Genomic DNA, 22,951 nt, shown 5'->3' with positions numbered 1-22,951 from the left:
TTTACCTTAACTATTGAAATTATATATTTAGCAAAAGTAAGCGGTTTCAAAAAAGTTATTTAATTGTTTTGAATTGACACACATTTTAACATATATTCATGTATTTATGGATAGCTTGATTGTTTATTGAAAACAAACTTTGTCGAATCAAATTCAATATGTTCTGATTCAGAAAATATAAAGGCAGCAGCTGTTAAAGATAAAGGGCGCCTCATGTGAGCGAATTATTAAATTATCCGAGTAAAACACGAGAACAACATACAGCATTAAGTGTTTTGCCAACCAAGAAATGAAACTTTCTTTATTCCAAATGATTTTGTGGGGTTAGAAAGAATTGTTTTATAAACTTGTTATAAAATCTAGTGAAATTATTATAGCCAGGTATCATAAACAGTTACCGCATTAAACCAATTTATAACCCGTACTAAACATACCTTAACTTATGTATCCAACATCTTCATATGATAAACTCGTAGTCATTTTTTTAATTGCACAAACCATCTGTAATCAGAGGAATAGTGGATGGTAATACGTTGAATAAAGTTCAATTACTGGCTATAAACAGATATTATTTTTAAAGCTTAAAACTGGACGGTCCTTCTCCTTTTGAGATAGTCGCAGGTTCGAATCCTGCTGGGGCATGGTCGTGATTGTCCTTCGGAAAGGTGCAAAATCCGACAAGGAAAAGGAAAATCCGTGATCCCAATCACGCCAGTAACCAGGCTGGGTAAGACCGGATGTCTTCTGGGATGATGTCTTCTGGTCGGGGATCGTGGTTCGGAGCCTACATTAAACATTGGGTCTAGTTCATATAAACCCTAATTGATATAAAGGATGCTTTAAAATATTAAAAAAGGGATAATAATAAAAAAACAACATAATGTATGCTTATGCGTGATATAATAATAAAAATACAACAAAATTTATGTTTAAGCGCAATATAATAATAAAAAAACAGCTTTGAGATCACTTGCTTTAACATCTTCCTTAAATCTGACCTCCACTCGCACTCGCACCTCTCATATAATTGATGATCTTCTTTCTAGGGCTGGAATTGGCTTGTCGCATATGCTCCTTGTCCACTACCCCAATTTTCTCTCTTGGGCCTTTACTACCCCCTTCATAAGCATATCTTTATATCAATTTTATCATAGAGAACATTGTCCTTACCTTATACGGTCCAAGTTCTTTAAACTTCTCCACTCTTACCGTGGCCGCAAGTACATATATATGTATATATATATATATATATATATATATATATATATATATATATATATATATATATATATATATATATAGGTATGCATGGCATTGCATTTGTGGTGGACAACCGGCCATTCCGTTTCAAGCTCCCTGAACAGAGTTCAGTATTGACCAATGAACTCTTCGAGATATTCAAAGTTTTATCCTACATTACAACTCAATCCTTCAAAGAATGGCTAATCCTGACCGACTCCCGAATGTTTCCTGAACAGAAGTTCAACCATCCCTTGGTCACCTTGGACTCACTGTCAATCATCCCTACCCTCTATCTGAATGGGATCAGGACAAGTTTCTTCTCACGTTGGTATACCGGGAAAGGAGCACGCGGACAGTGCGTCTAAATTGGCAGTCCCCCCCCCCCCCACATCATTTCATATTCATAAATAACGAGGTACAACGTCGTTGGGTCCAGGAGGTCAACCACAACAGGCTCTTTGATTTTTTCTCCTCTCTTCTCATTCCTTCCTTTCGTCACCTTGTCGTAGCTTTGAATTGACTGAGATTGGGCCACTGTCGTTTTTCGAACGGCCACTTTACGACCCGCCTGCTCACTGTGAGTTTTGTCACCGTGCTCCTATTTCAGTCTACCACATATTGAACGACTGTCCACAGCCCACTCAGGCTAGAACTAAGTATGAGCTGCAAAATTTTAGAAATGCCTTATCAGGAGAAAATAGAGAGAGACTGTTGGGATATCTACGAGAAATCGATTTTCTCCATAGACTAGGCTATGCTAAGTTTAGTGTTACTGACCAAATAACTATTACCACTTCGGTATGGGTGCTTCTGTGTGCTATCTGAATAGAACCTCTAGTTCGTTATGGTTGTGTTTGTTGTCTTGTATTTGTGTTTATTTTTTCAAACTGTTTATACTTTGATCCCCCTGTTTGTAATATTAATTTTATTTACTTATTAAGTTGTAATTTTAATAATAATGACATCCGTCAAAGCGACAAAAATATAATAAATAATAAAAAACAGCAAAATTTACGCTTAGCGCGATATAATAATAAAAAACAACAATATTTGCGTTTAAGCGCGATATAATAATAAAAAAACAGAAAAATGTATGCTTATAAAAGTGCGATATATTAATATAAAAACAACAAATTTTACTCTTAAGCGCGATATAATAATAATAATAGTAATAAACGTTTTTGATACTGTCGACGAGTTATAAATCTGATTAATTTTTTAATAACGCGGCAGTCCGCTATTGCATATTCATTTTTCGAATGTCCATTATTCTCACTTCATCATTATGTCGTGCATTTTTTCATGCAGAAAATATTTATTTTGAAAAAAATCCGTCCATTTTTATGCCAAGTGTTTTGACATGCACGATGCGGAGATCGTTCAATAAAACCTATTTAAAAAAAAATGTAAAAAAAGGGGTCGTATTTCAACAATTCCGACTTGAATTCGGAATCGGATCGCTCTCAATAGAATTGCATTTAATAAATCGGGGAAAATATCATTATATACGTCACCGATAAATGTATATATATTACGTTATAGGGCCAGTGTAAGTTGCAGTGTGAATGCGACTGCTCTTGCCAGAAGTAATATTTTATTTCTTTGATTTTTAGAGAACAGCAAAATCATAAGAAACTACATCAACGAAAAATAATAATAAGACAATTTATATAGTCTATAAAAAATAACAATGAACTCACCTCATCACGATGTCGAATATATTGCCTATGGGAATTTATAAATTTGTTTAAAATTAGACAATATACTCCTCAATTTATTCTAGCTTAAAACAATGCTGTCTAATATGTTCGAACATGTAGCCGAGTGAACCTAGAAAATTCGCCTATTTGTCAAACGTCTTCTTCAAAACATTAGTTATAATAATTACAAATTATAAAATGGCAAACGTCGTTTTGCCGCTTTGCTTTGATAAATTTCAAATTACTAAAATGTTAAAATAAATTATATTTCATAACATTTTCTTTTCATTATTAATTCAAAACCATGGACAAAAACTTAAAGTTGATGCGACAACATTGCGACGTTTTGACGTCTTACATAGATAACGTGAGTTCACTGCTTTATTGAATGGACTATATATCAATTATTTACATTTTATAAGTTCAGTCAGTTATAGCGCTCTTTTTCATCAAAAGAGACATTTGGTAAGTAACTCAATTTTTTACACTGTAGAAATACATTAACTACAGTTTTTTAATATATTTTAAAGTCTCCTTTTTACCAACGAGGGTTTATCTGGATTGGACCTAAAGTTTAATGTGTCCACCACTCTCGATATTGAGCCTACCGACAGACCAGTGACCCATTTAGAAACCATCTCAGAAGACATGCGGTCTTACACAGCCTGGTTTAGTCCATGTCGGATGTTCCACAGTTCTTCGAGACCGTATCCATCCAAACCATGCTGTATCGATCTGAAATACTTTCTGATAATTAGAAGGCGCTATGTCTGGTTGTATCGAAGGTTGTCATGTAAGAGGATTTCTGGTCTTTTTTACAATATTACCTCATTCAATTTATCCAGTTGGTATCGGTGTATATCTACTATAACAATTCCATTAGGTTTTAGCATCTCGTAGTACAGCTTCTAATCCTACTATATCCTAGTGAGACTTTATGGCCATGAATATTCCACTTTGGAATCGATTCCCGCCATCCACGCTTCTCTGTGCTAACCAATAACCTTTTGGGCTTAAGATTCTCGTAGTAGGTCCACTTTTCATCGCCACTTACAATACACAAAGTCATTTGTACAGTAACCATTTTTCGCTTCTTTTCTTGGAATGGATGGACAGATCTTTTCTATTACATGTAAATGCCTGGAGTTCAAAGTTCCTTGAGAATATCGCCTGGGTTTCGTCAAGAAGTCTTGCAATTTATTCTCTTCGAATTTTTATGGTCCTCCAGGTCGCTCTTTATTACTAATATCAACTCATAACAATTTTATCTCATTGCAAGCAAAACCAACAATTGGGATATGATAAAAGTGTTTAATGGGCTTTGGCAACAGATTTTTTAATCAATAAAACAACAGAAGTAATATCTTTCGTTGAAAGTTTTAGCGTTCCATGTTTAGCATATGCGTATACTGTAATCTCTCAATAACACTGCATGAAAAACCACCATTTTATATAGAGAAATGTCAAAACTATCGAATTTAACATTTGTTTACATTAATCCTTCGCATATGCAAGCATCTAAACGATAATCTATTCTACTTTCAGATGGTCATCAAAGTTGCTTAGATTTGAAAGCCCCCGCATACAGCCCTTCAAATATTTGGAAAGCCAAGCAATTTGAAACATTTTTTTAACATAAAATTTCATGATACTTTTTGACCAAATATTTTAACTCTTTAATTGAAAATATTAAATTATCAAAAAATTAATTTTTGTTGTTGAAGGGCTTGCAAGTCGTACCAGCCTGATGAAAATATTTTCAATTTAAGTCGTCAAAAAGTTACTTTTTGTAGATCTCTACGAAAAATTCATTAACTTTATCAAAAGAGCTAAATTAAGTAAACTGAAAATCAATACATTTATTCACATTTATCTTAAATAATATAAAGATTTCAAACATACCTAACATTAAAGGTTTATTGTGATTATGGTACATATAAGACCATACTGATTATGTCAACAATCTTTGTATACATAAAAAACCACTGAAAGGAAAAATATAAGTGTCGGATTCTTTCAAGAAAAACACCGGACCGGAGATGATCCCTGGTCCCTATCAGTGTGGTACAAGAGAAAACCATTTTTAGAAGAGGATTATGTAAAACAATAAGAAGGGATTATCAGAATATCTATAATTTGACTGAAATAATAACACTAACAAGATAAATTTATAACATTATGGAATATTTATATATGAACGTAAACAATGTTTGATTAGTCAAAGTCACAACTCTGACTTTATAGCAAAACGTGTTACAAACAATTAATTTTTATCAGACCGGTTTGAACATATGGTGCGCACCTGAGAGGCTGTACCAAGCTGTGCAATCGAACAATGAATCAGCATCCCGAAAGTAAGATCACACTAATGTTCACTGAGGTTTAAGTGCGTTAAAATTAGGTTCAGTAATCATGACCAGTGCAAAAAGTCACGCAAAGCCACTTAACTATTTTGTGAAAGTATATATCAGCATGAAATATTAAGAAGTCAGAAATGAAAGCAAGACACCTGGGATAAGTATAAAATCTAGAAATTCATTTTGAAAATGTTTTTGTAAGCTCTATGGCTTATAAATATTGTGTACGTGTTTTTTTAATAATTTTAGCAATAATTGACCATTTCTTTTCATCTTTTTGGTAGTATATCAGTTCTATGTTCCAAAAATAACATTTGTATCTAACTATCAAAATTTCAAACGCAACAAGTTAACAGCATAATATTATGAAACATCAGCAATAACTTTTATTTAAATTACATTCATTTTGGCCTCCCCATCTACTCATTCATTGAATTTGGAGCTGGGACTTACGTTGCAAAGTTACTGTGTTGCAGTTCTGCTGATATAATCACAATTGTTTAGAAAGCCTGTTATGATGAATTCGTTCTTTTAAAACATCCAACTCCTCATCTTTACACTCTTTCGGTTCACCACAACATATTTTGTCAACTGTAACTAATTACAATAAATATCTGTAAATCAATGCGTTTTTAGCTGAAAAAAGTGATTTACATACTTAAGATGTACACAGTGTCTAGTCTCTAGTCCAACCTGTACGTTGCAAATAATTAATTAACATAATTAATTGAACAGTATAAGATCGAACAAGGCTTATATTTAGTCTGTAGATAAAATCCGAAAATGGTACTATTTTAATGTATTTTTGTTGAAGATCTTTAAGATAGTCGTCTTTAAAATAATGAAAATATCACTGTTTTAACTCTTAACTTTAACAATTTTTTTAGAAAATAAAACATTCTGTGGAAAATATTGTAAATAACACTCAAGTACAAAAAACTGAAATGCATATAAATAATATGTCGTATGCCATTTTAACAGATTGATATGAGTTATATATTTTCCAAAAAGTTAGTGAATTAATTATTTGCAAGAAGAAATCGTGTCAATTCAGTAAAAGTAATTCATGGCTGTCTTTTAGTATCATTAATAGTAAATGTAAAAAGTAAATCTTCATTTAGTGTTTTATCACAATTCTTCTATAACACTTCGAACACGACATCAATCGAATTTAGGTTTAAATTGTTTGAACTTAATTTTCCTGTTCCCATTAAACATTGAACTGGATACTTGGAAAAAAGCAAATCATCGAAATGTGCTTAATTTCCCTAAAAACAATAGCAGTCTACGACATACTTCGTTGGCTCAGTTCACGCCATTGGTAAACCTAAATGACAGTATTCTCTTGTATTAATGATTTAATTTCGAATAACAACCTAAAGCTGTATTCTACTAGTCTATAAATGTAAAAAAAAATTCAAAATTTACTCGTAAGAGAATTTTTTAAAATTTAAGCTGTTTTATTATATATATATATATATATATATATATATATATATATATATATATATATATATATATATATATCCATTAAAACAGCTAATACGCGTTATCAAAATTTATGACGTCAGCATGTTGCCGCATTAACATAGAATTTTTATTTACAATATTTGCCACTTTGTAACTTCTAATTATTATCATTAATGTTTTGAAGAATTTCTGAAGACATTTGACAACAGTGTCGACCAGTACCATCACAAATTTTATAGACTGATTAGATTACATGTTCCAACGCATCAGACAGCATTCTGTCTCTTTTTAACTAGAGTAAAATGCGAAGGAAAAATCCACTCTCAGATTAAAACGAATTATATATTTTTGCATTCAGTATTTGGAATTATTGGAATATGGTTTTATTGGAATGACTGCAGCTATTTTAGGAACACTACATCTACATTGTGCATAATTTTACCCGATAAGTTAACTTTTCAAGAATATACCCTTAAGAAAATTTCATCAATATTTAAATAATTTTAGGAAATAAAACTGTTTTAGTGACGCGGCATTTAAAAAAGAAACTTTAAACTCATTTTTGTCGAAACTATTTTTTCGAGCCGGTTGACATATCTCAAATTCTACTGAACCAATTTATTTAAAATTTGGTGTGAGCCTTCTCTGTACATTGTTCTATCGTACCAAAATAAAAATCAATATAATTTTGAAACCATATGAACTATGTCAGATATTAGTGTTGGGTAGTGTTACAAACACAAAGAAATGTATTACGATTGTAAATGGCAGACAAATACCTCGTGACGTGTAAAACAACCTATTTAAAACCACTTACAAGCATAATAAAAGGGATCGTTTTCTATAAACAATCCAAATCGAAACGTCTTTCGATCGCATTTATAATCGCCTTTCAACGAACCGCTGAAAATATTATTCATTTCGCGGCCTTGCCATATATTACGCTGTCGAAGTATTTGATTGGGATCGCGCAAGGCCGACACTTCTCGTGCCAGCCACCACCATCAACCCCATTTCCCTCTCACACCTATTTCCCAACAACTATTTCAGAACAAGCCCGAACTGGAAACAATTTATCGGCATGCGAAAGTTGCCAACAAAATAATTTAGTATTAATAGCAATAATGTCTGTATTAGGTATATATAGACCATAAAATTTGTGTTTGCGATAAGGTTTTATAGAAGGAAATAAATATTTTACTTCAAAAAACAGAATGTTGAATCCCCTGTTTTATAATCAATTCTAACTCTTGAACAAAAAAAAGCTACGACTTAATTTTGATGATTTTTCAACTTCAGTAATCGGATTATATAAAACCGAGTGTATGTTAATAATTTCTGAGTTTGTTGATTCATTAGTCAATACCGCGAACTGTAATTCGACGTTCACGTTAAATATTACATCCAGTCCAAATAAACCCTTACTGATAACATGAGGAAAGAGGAAAAAGTTTAAAACATAAAATATATGAAATTCAATGTACATCTCACCAAAGTTGATGATTGATGACTATTCTGGCCTAGAACAATATTAATCTCCTATTTTTCAACTTGCTTTCTATATTCTTGATTCATGTTTTTTTGCAGAACTTTTCGGCGCGTTTTCGACCTAAGCAGGTCGATATTGCCACTAAAGTTTCAATGTTCAAACCATTATAATTTGCGTTTATGATTTTTTTCCTCAACTGTGTGCTGATTATAGAACCTTAACCAAGTGACTTCAATTCTAACACTATATTGGTGAGAAACATGTAGAATTTGCATTGAATCGCATTTGAAACATCTCAAACTTACAGATATTTAGAGCCTAGCTCTAGTTTAGCTTTTTAGTCGAAATTATTGAGCTTCAACTGAGAGACTTATTATATTACCGAAAAGGATTGAGGAATTGATCAAAAGTCGGTATAATTGTTGGTTTGTTTTCGTATGGTTGTTCTCTTTATCAATACACGAAACCATAGACAACCATAACAGTTATTAGAAACTGTCTCTAGACGAGGTCTTTTTAGAAGAAATGCACACATCTGCTTATTAGAGAAAGAATACTGTTAATAATTATAATGTTAGAATACTAATATACAATGATCAAATGGTGTAATACTACAAATCGGTTTAGTAGACCGCATATAATCGACCAGATATTAACTTTGTATTAATTAATTTTAATTTAATTTTTTTTTGATATTGTTAATTAAATATACCATAGTACACACAATAAAGAGATTGAATAGATAAAGACTCGTTAATCAATTCATAATCGAGCACATAAAAAAGTATAGAAAACATTTATAAAACATCAAACCCAAAGCTAACACGGAATTAATGGATTAAATTATTTTCTTTGAATTAAACAGGAATTATAAGACAATCATAAAGTCAATTTGGACCTATGAGGTGCAAATATGGGGTTGCTCTAAAACATCAAAACCAACTAGTAATTCAACGCTGTCAAAACAAATTTCTTCGATTAGTTACCAATATTCGCTAAGCAACCAACAAAGAACAGCACGATGACCTCGAAATCAAATATATTTACAAAGTTAACTCAGATTTCGCCATAAAGTCTCAAATAAAATTACTAAATCCCAGCAACGTAGAAACAATACAGCTCTGTAGCTAGTCCAGTGACAATATGCAAGAAATCAGAAGATTGAAATGAACCAATCCACACGAACTTATACTTGTATATTAATGTAAGTGCAATAGAAAAATAGTGATTAATTAATTTGTAAATTAAGATTGTATTAGGCTAGCATCTAATCTAACATTTTGTGAGAAATAATATGTTACTTACAACAAAGTGACCCATAATAAAAAAATTACAAATAATAGCATTTCTTTAACATGAGAATATCCAAAACAATATGCTATAGTATAAATTATATCACCCTATTGTAATGCCAATCTACCATCATTCAGAATGATTTTACAGTTTCAATAATTTAATATATTTTAGGTCATATATATTTAGGTTCATCCACAGTTTAAGGTGTGGTACGTTAAATGACTTAACGATGACATAGAACAGACATGGTACATATTAAATTTCTTTAATTGTTTCATACTCTCTTGTAAAAAAAATAAATATAAAACTTTTTATTTATATTTTTAATATGCTTTCGTTGTAACAAGTTTCTATCCTCAACACGTAAAAGTAATACTAATTAATTCTTCTATTCAAACGCAAATCTACAAAATAAATATGGATGAAACCTTTTAAGTTTAGATTGAAATTAAAAATGTCTAGACTAAATTTAATAATGTCAATTTTTTAAGGTAATATAAATAGAATAACTGGAATCGTTAACAGATATAAGATATTTATATTTTTAATAAAATTGTGATTTTTTAGTTAATTTAAATAAAATCTCTTTTTTAAGACTATTTTTTAAACGTAAATAAATAGTTCTCATAATAACTTCATAGCATATATTAAGAACTAAGTCCATGATATTGATCGAAATCAAAAAATATTTCTTTTACTATTGTTAATGATAATATATTTACTATATATTATATGATATTTATTATTAGTTCGTAGGATAATTTACCAAAAAAAAGTCAAAATAGTAAATACCGTATCAATTGAAATACCTTGAAATTCTGAGCATCAACATGAAATAACCTTCAAGTATCAGTGAAGGTCATCGTCGTTACTGAATTATAGTAATTTTCTTTGTCTAAAGCTGAAAGAACGAGATGAGTTTTTCGTTATATTTTAGAGCCTCCTTAGGAATTATTTAGACTGGACCTACTGCCTAATTTAGGCTCTGAACTATGATCCTCGGTATTAAGCCTATCAACTGACGAGTGACCAACTTTATATATCATCCCAGAAGACCTCCGGTCTTACCCAGCTTGGTTACTGGCATGACTGTGATCATTTTCCTTGTTGGGTTTTACACTCTTGCGTTAAGGACAGTCATAAACATACGTTTAAAACATGCATTTACGTAAATAAACATCATGCCCCAGCAGTATTCGAAACGCGAATTTCGCAACAGTAGTGGGATATTTTGTTTAGATTAGATTTTTGTTGTATGTAGAAGCCAAACTGAACTAAAACTCAGAGTTGATGCGACAACATTGCGACGTTTTGATGTCACAAATTTAAATGACGTATGTACAAAGTAACTCTGAACAGACTATATATTATAGTATTTCTGTATTTCATTGCAACTGTTTTAATCTTCTAACGATTTATTAAAATTTGTATTTGATAATTATTCGCTAGTGAGTAACAGAACCTTCCCAAAACCTCAGGTTATTCCTTTAAAGTTGTTCAAACTTTTAAATCACAATCGCTCCAAAAGTATCCAGATATATATCTGCATTAATATTTAAACGGAAAGGTCTACTACTCGAATAGGCCAGCAGAATTCCAAATATTTTTTACCGAGATACAAAACTGCTGGTTTTTGGCTACAAAAGTTTTGAACTTCTAACCTACTATTCTTCATAATTCTTTCTGATCTTAATCTATCAGGTCTTATATTTGTAACCAACTTCACGTTGAAGCCTTACTGATGGACTTCATTGCTCAGTATTATTTCATGTCATTTTGTCGAGGTGTGAAAAAAAAAATCAGTGCGTTGAAAATGTCTTAATTTGTACCAAGTAAATTACATTTACGGAGAAATTTAATTTTTTTATTTGAATTTGAAGAAGGCGGTTGAGTGTCATCGAATACTGTATGAAACTTATGACATTTATGCTTCATCGATTTTGGCATTTAAATACTGGTTCAGGCGTTTCAAAAGTGGTGATTTTGGCACCGAAGACATAGAGCGTTCTGGACAGCCAAAAAAAATTAAAAACGAGGATTTAAAGGCGTTACTCTATGATAATCCACGTAAATAGCAAGAAGAATATACCGGATTGTTGGGAGCAAGACAAGAAACCATTTGAAATCACTTGCTTAGATATTTTGTGCCATATGAATTACAGTCAAGAGATATTAGAAGACGTACATAAAACTTCAACGCCAAAATCGGAAATGATTTTTGCATCATATTGTTATTGGTGATGAAAAGTGGTTCTATTACGAAGATCCAAAGCGAAACAAATCATGAAGAGAACCTGGTCATGCATCAACTTCAATGGGGATCGCTGTGGACTACAATTGATGGAATGGAATATGAGTAAAGACACAACAGTGTTATTCTTCATCAGGACAACGCTAGACCATCTGTTAGAAAACCGGTAGAAACCAGTCGTGACATATCTGAGCATGAAAATATGTTCACCTATGAAAATACCAAGAAATTCGTGGATAATCTCAAAAGATACATTATGCTCTTGAGAAGGAATCCGTAAAATGCCAGAAAGATAGGAAAATGTAGCGGCTATCGATGAACAATAATTTAAATAAAATTTATTCTACCTTTTTTCCACAATAAGGCTTCAAATAAAAAAGATAATAGTTCTAATTTCTATTCAATAAATGGTGTTCCGCAATATTCCTCCTCAGTTCAGCATTCACTAGAAAAACATGTTCAAATCACCGCAGTCACTCTTTGCATATTTTACTGAATCTATTTTTCAACTGCTAATCCATTGTTTTGATTCATTTGATCTGAAGAACTAACATGGCCTGAAGTGAAATGCGCAGAGTTTGCCTTGAATATCACATCTGGAATCAGTGGCGACTGGTGCATAAGCGCTGTAGTGCTGCAGATCTCCCAAACAAAACTAAGGAGCTCCCAAAAAATTATTATATAATCTCACTAAAATACTAAAATATTTTCTATTACTTACCAAAAAGCAATTCCCACTGAGCAATGGCGAATTCTTGTTGTAATAAATGATAAAACTACAATGGAAGTACGAGCCAGGGAAGTAACGTGAAACAGTGGAATAACCTGCCATACAGCATCTATATCGTCAGTGATTGATTCAAAAAATTAAGCAGAACATTATACGGTGAACTACCTCTTCTAAAATGTTTAATAGGAAACAATCTAGAAGACACATTGAAGGAGACAATTATTAGAATTCGTGTTTCTCTTCTCTTTCTGCTTTGTGTCTCAACACTAAAATGCATCAAAACGTTTCTCAGAAATTTAATGGCTGAAGATCGTTTTACAGCTCTTTCCATGATATCTATTGAAAAATAGTTTATCTCTGAAATAGACATTTTTAATGACAAAGTGATTACCAAATTTTCGATCAGAAAAGAACGTAGGATAAAATTATAATTATATAAAATGTTTATAAGGAGCCGCCATTGTCTGGAGTACTTAGATTTTACTGGTTTTAAGCTGTAAAATACTCGTCAGTGTTGCCTCAACAGTGCGGACGGTATCAAAGTATAGTAATGTGCTTAAAGCCTTAATCTACTAACATAATCTTTACTAAATATTTATATAAACATGACAAACGCTAAGAACAGACCTTAAATACTCTAGTACACATTTAAAATAACCAAAATAACAGCTCGATGGTTTCGATTAAGCAGTTATACATATGGTGCCAAAAAAATCCAGTCTTCGACGATTATAATGCAGACAAGAACAATGAGAATGAGATGGGAATGAAAAACGTGAATTATCATTATTGATTTGAATCGTGATGCCGAACCATCGCATTATACGGGACATGAGATCGCGCGTCAGCTCTTTTTTTCTATTCTTTTAAGTACGTATTAAATCTACACGTAATTTATTCCTTTATTGATCGGTACCGTATCGTGCGATGCAGGAAGGTGAATATGGGAGCCCTTAATCCGACGGGCTTCGCGGGTAGGGAACGAACGGTAGGGGGCTGATTTCGCAGCGCCATTACTGGGCGCTCGTAAACTGACAAAGGAGGGCCTACGAGCAACATTTTATGTTTCGAAAACGCTCTCGCTTTTAAGATTGATGGAACTTGCCCGAAGCGTGACTGAGATTATAAAATTATTTTGCAAAGATTTTATTTTGAAAAGGACCCTACCGGAGACCTCGGTAGCAGGCATAAAGGTGAGGGTGGGGATGTGACCAGTTGACAGACAGGTTTGGTATCATTAAGCAAGATGCTCATTAAAAAGGTACCAAACCATTTTTATCAGTAATGTGATTCTACAATTTTTGTATGCTTCCGTCCAATGCTAATCAGTATTCAATTAGATACATTTTGATTTAAATTGTATTAAAAATATATATATTTTCATGGGTTTGAAATGAGTTTATATTTAGTTACCTTACCTCTTAGAATTAAAGAGTTTATTTTTTACATCTTTCATCAAATATGATTAACAAAAGCAATTATTAAGCTAAAGTTAAATAAATTACTTAAGCTAAAGTTAAGAATATTCTACAGATGCTCACAGTTCAGCATGAACGATCACCTAAGATGTGTTGTAGACACTCAGTTTCTTAGCCTTAGAATATTGGAATATGGAATCACCAAGGTTTCTAAAACCATTCCAGCTGTTCATGCAGGACAACAACCATATATATTCCTGTAGCTGTTTCTTTAGGTGGGAGGTGTTATTTAATGCATCCATTATGGGCCTGACATGTGCAAGAGTCATCTGTTTTAAGACTACCTAAATAGTGAACGAGTGATATGGGTTTAGCATATTTTATAATAGATAAAAACCTTCATACACTAAAGTGTGGTTTGGTTCGGTTCAATCTTCTGATTTCCTGCATGTTATCCAGTAACTCTGTTGCTTCCACGTTGTTGTAATTTAGTGACAGACATTATTTCATATTTTAACGCGAAACCTTGAATTATTTCGTCAGTCCATTTGATTTCGAGGTGATCTTGCAGATCTTTGTTGGTTACGTAGCGATAAGCTTTGACACTTAATTGTATAATCGTGTTTAACTAGTTGATTCAATGTTTTAGTACAACCCCATATTCGCAACCCATACGTCCAAATTGGCTTTATGATTGACTAATGAACCAATCTCTTTGATTTTCGATCAAGTTATAGTAGAGTATCTTCCGACTAACCTGTACAGTATGTTGAATCTCATCCGCTCCGGTTCTTATCTAACATTATGTTTCCAATTTAACCTATCATCGAGATAGATGCCGAGATATTTAGCTGATTCTGCTTGAGGAGTCGAGTATCTATCAAGTGATATATAATTAGGATTTTAGCATTGAACTATTAAGCTGTATTTTCGTATGTACTCTAGTCCATTTGTAGATCTCGTTGACCACTACTTGTATTTTTGCTACAGCCTTGGGGAGAGATATCTTTTGTCATGATAATTATGTCGTCGGAAAATATTTCAAGTACTGTTTCTTTTGTTGTTGTAATGTCAGTAGTCCCAAGAAGACCCTGGAGAACTCCAGCCGAAATAGGTTTAAGTGAGTTAGACGTTAAGGACGGTTAAGACGCGTAGGAATATTGCAGAGCCGTATTTGACTTAACTGAATAAGAGAACATGTTTCAAATGTCAAATGTTTAATAATACACCATCACAAGTTTTGCTAAGTGAAGACTTAACACAGACACAAAAGTTTGCAGCTCTGCTAGTAATCACTCATACTAATATTTCCAAGTATTTACATTAAATTAAAAAAGCCAAAAACTCAGCAATTTGGTCCCACATGAGTAAACCAATCATAACATATGTCAAGTTATAAATTTATGGTTCATTGATCGCCCAGACAAGAAAGAAAACTTCATTTATGGACTTTTTTATGCCGAAATTTTTATGATGAAAATTAAATTTTCTAAAAGAAACTTAATCTTAAAAAAGTTATGAGTATGCCACCAGTAACCTACTACTTCGACGCTAAAACAGAACAGCCACTTACGGAAGGCTCTTTTGTATCTATGGTTACTGTTTAAATAGTTATTTTAGTTTATTATTCTTTGGTTCTCTATTAGTAAATTTTCGGCACTATGGTTATATATTATAATTTTATGGAAACAATATTATACAGTGCCATCACCCATCATCATCCGTTATTACATGACGGGTGGTACAACATCACCCATTTTTTTGTTAACTTGTGGGTGCTAGGATCCGTTACTTAAGGTTTACTTGTAAAGAGACTTAACCTAATTTAATATTAAATTAAATATATGCTGCAATTTGTATAATGTCGCTTCATTGTTGTCATTGTTTGAGTAGATGTAATAAGACGAATGTTTTCTCGGCGCCTTTTAAAAATGGCCAAGAGAATCAGGAGACTTTCGGGAATATCCGCAATATGCTATTTTGTCTCTCCTGCAAATACTTTAGCTTGGCTAGTGAGATGAAGCTGTGAAGTTAGGATCTGTACAATTATATAGATCTTTTTTTTTAAATCTTCTTTCGTGTTTAAATGCGAAATCCTGCATAACTTCGCAAATCCATTTGATTTCCAGGTCATCGTGCAGTTCTTCATTGGTTACATAGCGATAGGCATTGGTAATCAATCGAAGAATCTTGTTTTGACAGCGCTGTAAGACTGATTAGAATTTTTAGTGCAACCCCATATTTGCACCCCATAGGTCCAAATTGGCTTTATAATTGTATTATAGATCAACCTCTTTGATTTTAGATCAAGTTGGGAGTATCTTCCGACTAACCAGTATAGTTGTTTTATTTTGGTTCTAATGTGTTTTGCTTTTTGTCTAACGTGATGCTTCCAATTTAATCTACCGTCAAGATGGATTCCAAAGTATTTTGCTGATTTTGCTTGAGGAATCGGGCATCCATTGAATGATATAATTAAGTTTTTATTATCTCGCCTTAATGCAAAATTAACGTGGACAGATTTGGAGCTATTAAGTTGAATTTTCCAATCTTTCGTCCATTTGTAGATTTTGTTGACTGCCACTTGCACTTTTTCTATTGCCCTAGGCAGAGATATATCTTTTGGCATAATAACTGTGTCATCAGCAACGGTTCCAAGAAGTGTTTCTTTTGTTGTTGGAATGTCAGTAGTGTAGAGCAGATACAGGGGAGGTCCTAAGACGCTACTTGGTGGAACGCCAGCCGAGATATTTTTAAATGTCGAGAACGCCATTTCGTGCGATACTCTAAATTTTCTTCCGAATAAATATGACTCCAGCAATTAACAATAGTTACGCGGTAACAATTTGCTCATCTTACAGATTAATCCCAAATGCCAAACCCGAAAAGCTTGTGAGACATCCAGGAATATTGCAGGGCAGTATTTCTTTTCTTCAAACGCTCTTTCAATAGCCGCAGTTACTCTGTGCCCTTGATCGATTGTTGATTATATGGATCTGACCAAAATTTTATACAATGAGTAAAAACTTAGTCATAAAAGGATATTTACTTCACCACTTCAATGTAAATACTTCACATCAATGGAATGCAATATGGTCGCAGTCTTTTTACCTTATCGTGTTTATTAGCTTGAATGTATTTTAAATTATAAATACAATATTCATTGTAATCCCTCTATTCGTCTAAACACTCAACCTGACACTAATCGCGTGTTTACTTCTTAAACTTGAGGTGGACAATTGCTGCACAAGTAATAGTATCAGACAATATCCTCTATATCTTTACACCGTATGTTAAACAAAATGTCCTTGATTCTAACAAATTCGTTGTTGTTGCCCGTGGTCATATAATAATATATTATGAGGGATATAAACCTAGTAGCTTTTGTAACATTCTTGTTCAAAGCATACTAACATGTTATTATAACTAATTATTAAATTGTTGTCAAATTCTTAAATTTGGAGCTATTGTTGTATCGGTATAATTGAAATATTTGGACAATTTAATAACATTTAGATTATATATTATCCGTAGCGAATATTGATTTTTATTATCTAACGAGTTTGGTACATATATAACCAATATGTTAATTCATATTTATTTAGAATGAATCACAGCTGGAGTATTATTTAATTTAATGTAAATTTAGGAAAAATCGTTGATGTAGGTTAAATAATACAGAAATATGCCTTTCTTGATATCGGAATTTTCATTTATGTTTACAAATTTCTAACAAAAAAATGAGCCATTGCAGTAAGTACCTGTACCATCACAGTACACTGGTCAGTTTATCCATTTCGTTCGAAACCTTGAAGACCAGAGCCGTTTAATACGTTAGGTAACGTTTAATTTTTTTTTAATTACATCTTACATTAAATATGCTTACTATAATCTTAATTTCTAAAATATAATTTATAATTATTGCTCTGTTCTACTTCATCAATATATAAGCCGAATGAGTATATATAAGTTATATTTTATGAAAGGGTTTGAAACAAAAAAAAACTGATTTATTCAGGAAAAGCGACTGGTTGTATAGTGATCCAAAACGATACTGATGGCCAATTGGATGATGGAAACAGACCAACTCTCAAAAACTGAATGGCCGTATTACAAAACACATATACACCAGTATATATTTTTCACATAAAAATACATTAGACTATTTAAACCAGTGTTAAGATTACACATTTATATACTATACAAGTTCATGTGGTTTGGTTCGCTTCAATCTTCTGATTCCTTGCGTGTTCTTCCGTAGCTGTACTCTGATAACTACTGTGAGTAGCTGTTTTTATAACCTTATGTCATGTTTTAAACCGATCTTAGATTGTATTAACTAACTTAATCTTCTTATTAATTACTAAATATTCGTTGATTACGTAGAGCTAAGCAATGTTAATTCTTACTTTTTAGACCAATCAAATTTTATAGAACATTTAGCTGTACATAAAGGTATGTTTTTTTATATATCTTTAAGGTATAATTATTATATTTCTTCTATAGTTTGTATATGTGACTTGTACATAAGCATTAGGAATTTTATATGATAAAAACTTAATACATAAAACTTAATACATTGGGACTATCAATGATAATACGCGTATTTGTAACATGTGTATACGTGTATTTGTATTTTAACTTTAAAATTATAGAAATAATTACTTTTAGGTTACAAAAAATTGTTTAACTAAAATAATTTAATATCGATCAGATTAATGTACTCGTGTAAGAATTCGTTTTCCTCTCTGAAATCTAATTCAAGTTCCATTTCAAGAAACTTGGAAAATTAGTATGCATGAGATCAGCGACATCTATCCATAACTTCCATCTCCGGCCATAAAACGTTCCTTGTTACGTTGATATAATACGCTCCATTAACTGAATCTAACTATCCATTATATTTCCTTTATCGTATTCATGTTCAGTTTCTAATAAAATTGAATTATATTCCGCATATCTCTATATCTCTCTATTTATATGGGTATATATATTTTTTTACTTATAATCTTAAAAATACTCCATTCAAACTCTACGTCTCATTATATAAATTTGTGTACGATAGTTCTGAAATTAATATTAATAAACATGCTAATATTAATCACATTTTATCCAGTAATACAACCATCCGCCATATCAGTTCTAAAGAAGATAACATAATAATATTGTAATATTATTTTAGCCAATCGAGACCTAATTTACATCTTAATGTAACTTCCGTATAAAAATATAGCCATATTTCGCAATTTTCGTTTTAATGGTAAAGTAAAATAATTATCAGAAGTCAAAAAGGAATAAAAAAAAGGTCAACCGTCAGGAATGGAAATTGGGGTTCACGAAAATTAACTAATAACATAAGTAACAAAAAATTATTTTATATTCCGGAATATCATTAAAACGTTCCATTGTTACATCATATAATCGATTATAATTCATTTTGCTTATTCAGTTTAAATACCTTAATTAATTTTATTTTTAAAGGTTATTTACAATTACCTTTAATGTTTTTTTGCACTTATATTAATATATACACAATATTTGGCTCTATTGTTTGGCAATCAAAAACAAGTTTCAAACAAGGCAAAGTTTATTTATTATTAATATTAATATCCTCCCAATCGCAGAGTCTTTTTAATATGTCCTTACTAGCATTGGTGTCATTTTACATATCAAATAATATGCAACGTTACTACCTGTTAATTCAATCAATGACGTTTTCGTAATCTGACTCTAATTAAATTATAATTGAATATTAAAAATGTGTCTTGTTAATTATATAAAATCACAATTATTTTTGATTGACAATCGATTTTACTTTATACTTTATTATTTACGTGCTTTTGGTGTGAAAATTTACATTTATAATTTGTGACTTCTGACAACTCTTACTATACTCAAATTTGTAAGAAATTTCCCACACTAATTAATATATATACAGATATATTTGGTTATATATCAAAATCCTTTTTTTAAGGCGAAATATGTATAAAGAATTTTTATTCTTGGGATATAAGGAAACAAGTATAAATATAAATATAAACATTTTTTGGAAACGACGAACTTTGCTATACTTTATTTAATTGTTATTCTCTAATAATAAAGAATAAGAATTTAATAATTCTAATGATTGTATATCAACTAAATATAGTAAAAGAAATTGGAAGAATCCAAGGTTCAATCTAAACCAACATTTGAAAAAATTGTATAAGTTATTAAAAGCAAGTTGAGACAGTTTTCCAAAAACTGTATTTTTCATACATAAAAAATAATATAGAGATACTTTAATACAAATGTTGTTGTGATCCAATGAATAAATAAGAATTTAGAATAAATGTATATGTAATAGGTCAATTGAAATGTCCCTGGCCTGACACATAGATGGCGCTACTAGAATTAAATCCATATATTTTTTAGTTAACCCTCAAAAGATGCGTGTATAAATTTGACAGCAGGCGGATCATTAGTTTGTAAATTATAGCATTTGAAGCAACTTTTGTTATTATGAAAAACATGGATAAAACGGAATTTCGTTGATAAACTATTGCTTTTTGAAGGGAAAAGTACCATTGAAATTGAATGAAATATCATATCATTCACGAATATTTGGGTATGAGAAAGCTCTGTGCAAAATGGGTGTCGCGCGAGCTTACTTTTGACCAAAAACAACGACGAGTTGATGATTCGGAACAGTGTTTGAAGATGATCAAGTGTAATAAACCCGAGATTTTGTATCGATATGTGACAATGGATGAAATATGGCTCCATCATTTCACTCCGAAGTTCAATCGACAGTCATCCGAGTGGACTGCACACGATGAACTCGCTCCAAAGCGTGGGAGAACGCAACAGTCGGTTGGCAAGGTTATGGCGTCTCTATCTTGGGATGCGTATGGAATAATTTCTCCCAACACGTCGCGTCCAACAGCGACTATTACATAGCGTTATTGGACCGTGTGAAGGAAGAAATCGCCGAAAAATGGCCACATTTGAAGAAAAAAAAGTGCTGCTTCACCAAGACAATGCACCGTATCACAAGTCAGAAAATTTCAGGGCTTCGAGCACTCGTCACTAAATTTAACCTTTTTTTATATATATTATTCAGATTTTTGGTACTAATTTGCATAGTAGATTGCATCCTAATTTGTTACAGATGCCACAACTATTCTGCATGTTTGGTATGTTTCTCTAAAGTGGTTTTTAACTAGAATATTTTACGGTTACGTCATATTTAGTAAAGTTTATTTTTTGAGCCTCTCCAATGCCACCAACCTCTATTTGGTTGTTTTTTTTTTAATTTTTTGATTTATAATTAAATACTTGTATTTAGTAGATATAAAAAAATTTGTAGTCTGTTAGGGATCTTTCTTGGTTCAGCTTTGTACCCTTATATGCGAGAACTAGTAAATCCACGAATTCAAACGCTAAGACATAAAAATAGTTCCAAATAATTAATAGCAGCGTAGAATTTAATCTTAAAAAATACATAATTTCTTTGCTCACTTATGTCACTTGAAGTGAAGTGGTTGTATTATCGATTCCCATTTGGAATGAGTTTTCTTTTTAAGAGCCGCTCCAGTAACTAAATTGGTTCATGTCGTTGGTTTTTAAACCAGTCGTAAACTTAAACATAGAATATATACGGTCCACAAAGTTTACGAGTTTGCCATCTTAAATTTCCAACAGTAATGTATGCAAGCCGTATATTTTCACCACGCTCTTTTTCCTCGATATATCTTGTGTTATCGATTAAACGAAGGAAAGTATAAGTTTTTGGCATCTATTGGATTATTTCACAAATATATTTGGTAGATCTAGAATATAATTTTTTTCTTTTAATTATAGGTACTAGAAATAGCTCTCCTAACCATATATATAATTAATTCATTTATAGAGATATTGGATTAGGAATATATTGGTTATCATTTGAATTTTGGTGATACCATTCTCCTATTCGTTTAGTTGTTTTCTATATGCGATAATCCGAAGTCTCATCCAATCTTTTTTTTCTAACAATTAATATTTTTTATCCACATATGATTTGAAATAGGGCAGAGTGTGTAAATGTCAAAGAAAACTGTTGACAAACAATTGTTTGTTTCAAATCAATTCCTTTGTGAGAATTTTCTTATCAATTTCAGTGTCGATGTTTGGTTAAAATGATGAGAACAATAATATTTCAATTCATATCGTATCATTTAGACGTATCATGTCACTTATTTGTGTGAATATGTTGTTGAGAGTTAAGAAATTAAGAAACTCTTGAAAAGTTGACTGTGGTTATGGATTATATGTAGAGATATGCAATCTGCACCTGATCATTTAGCTTTCTATAGATTCACATACAAATAATTAATTAATATTAATACTTAAACTCGTTTGAATATTTATAACCAAAATTGTTAATAATTTCATAAATAAAATATTTTTTCATTCACAAAGACAGAACATTAAAATTTGTTAAAAGTATGAAAGTATGAGAATTCGTAATAAATTTAAATTCCTAAAATTCAAGGAAAGGAAAGGAAAAATTGTACTTAATTGTAATTGTAATAAATTAGAGCAATATTGTATTAAATACCAGCGCTATGTTATAGTTTAAGTCATCATAGGTTGAAAAAATTAAGAAATCTTTTATGTAATTTTTAATATATTATAATTAATATAAAACAAGTGAATGTGTAACCGGAAATCTACATATCACATCATTTTTTTACTGAATAATGCTGTTTTTAGAAGAACTTTATTTAAACTAAAACCATATTCAGCAATGAAATTGTAAATCTACTGGTACTATTAAAACGTTATTTAATTCAAAACCTATATATTCTGTTATATATTAAGTATTTAATATATTATATAATATGTTTTGTTCCTTTTGCTTAATATAATTTTTATATAATCTCAAATTTGTGTTATAATACGTAATTCATTTCGTATATTAGAGAATCAAACAAGTTTTATAGTAAATTTAAAAGCTCAGTTATATTCTAACATTTGC

General features: G+C 31.3%; 1 protein-coding gene and 1 long non-coding RNA gene across 3 annotated transcripts in view; one reads left to right on the top strand and one right to left on the bottom strand.

Moving 5' to 3' along the window:
- Window positions 1–22,951, top strand: part of LOC143192844 (uncharacterized) — a 408,130-nt gene that overhangs the window by 289,788 nt on the left and 95,391 nt on the right. The gene's annotated exons all lie outside the window — the stretch shown is intronic.
- On the bottom strand, window positions 4,123–11,586 carry LOC143192640 (uncharacterized). The gene is made up of 3 exons (XR_013004849.1): window positions 7,379–11,586; window positions 6,905–7,285; window positions 4,123–6,696 (listed from the first exon to the last, which is right to left on the bottom strand). It is a non-coding gene; the product is annotated as an uncharacterized LOC143192640 (long non-coding RNA).

This window comes from Rhynchophorus ferrugineus, unplaced genomic scaffold (assembly GCF_030347505.1).
Source record: "Rhynchophorus ferrugineus isolate W39M unplaced genomic scaffold, kcgeb_rfMv2 rfM3, whole genome shotgun sequence".
Lineage (NCBI taxonomy): Eukaryota > Metazoa > Arthropoda > Insecta > Coleoptera > Curculionidae > Rhynchophorus > Rhynchophorus ferrugineus.
Note: the sequence above shows the minus strand (reverse complement) of the source record. Positions and strands in the feature narration are given on the sequence as shown.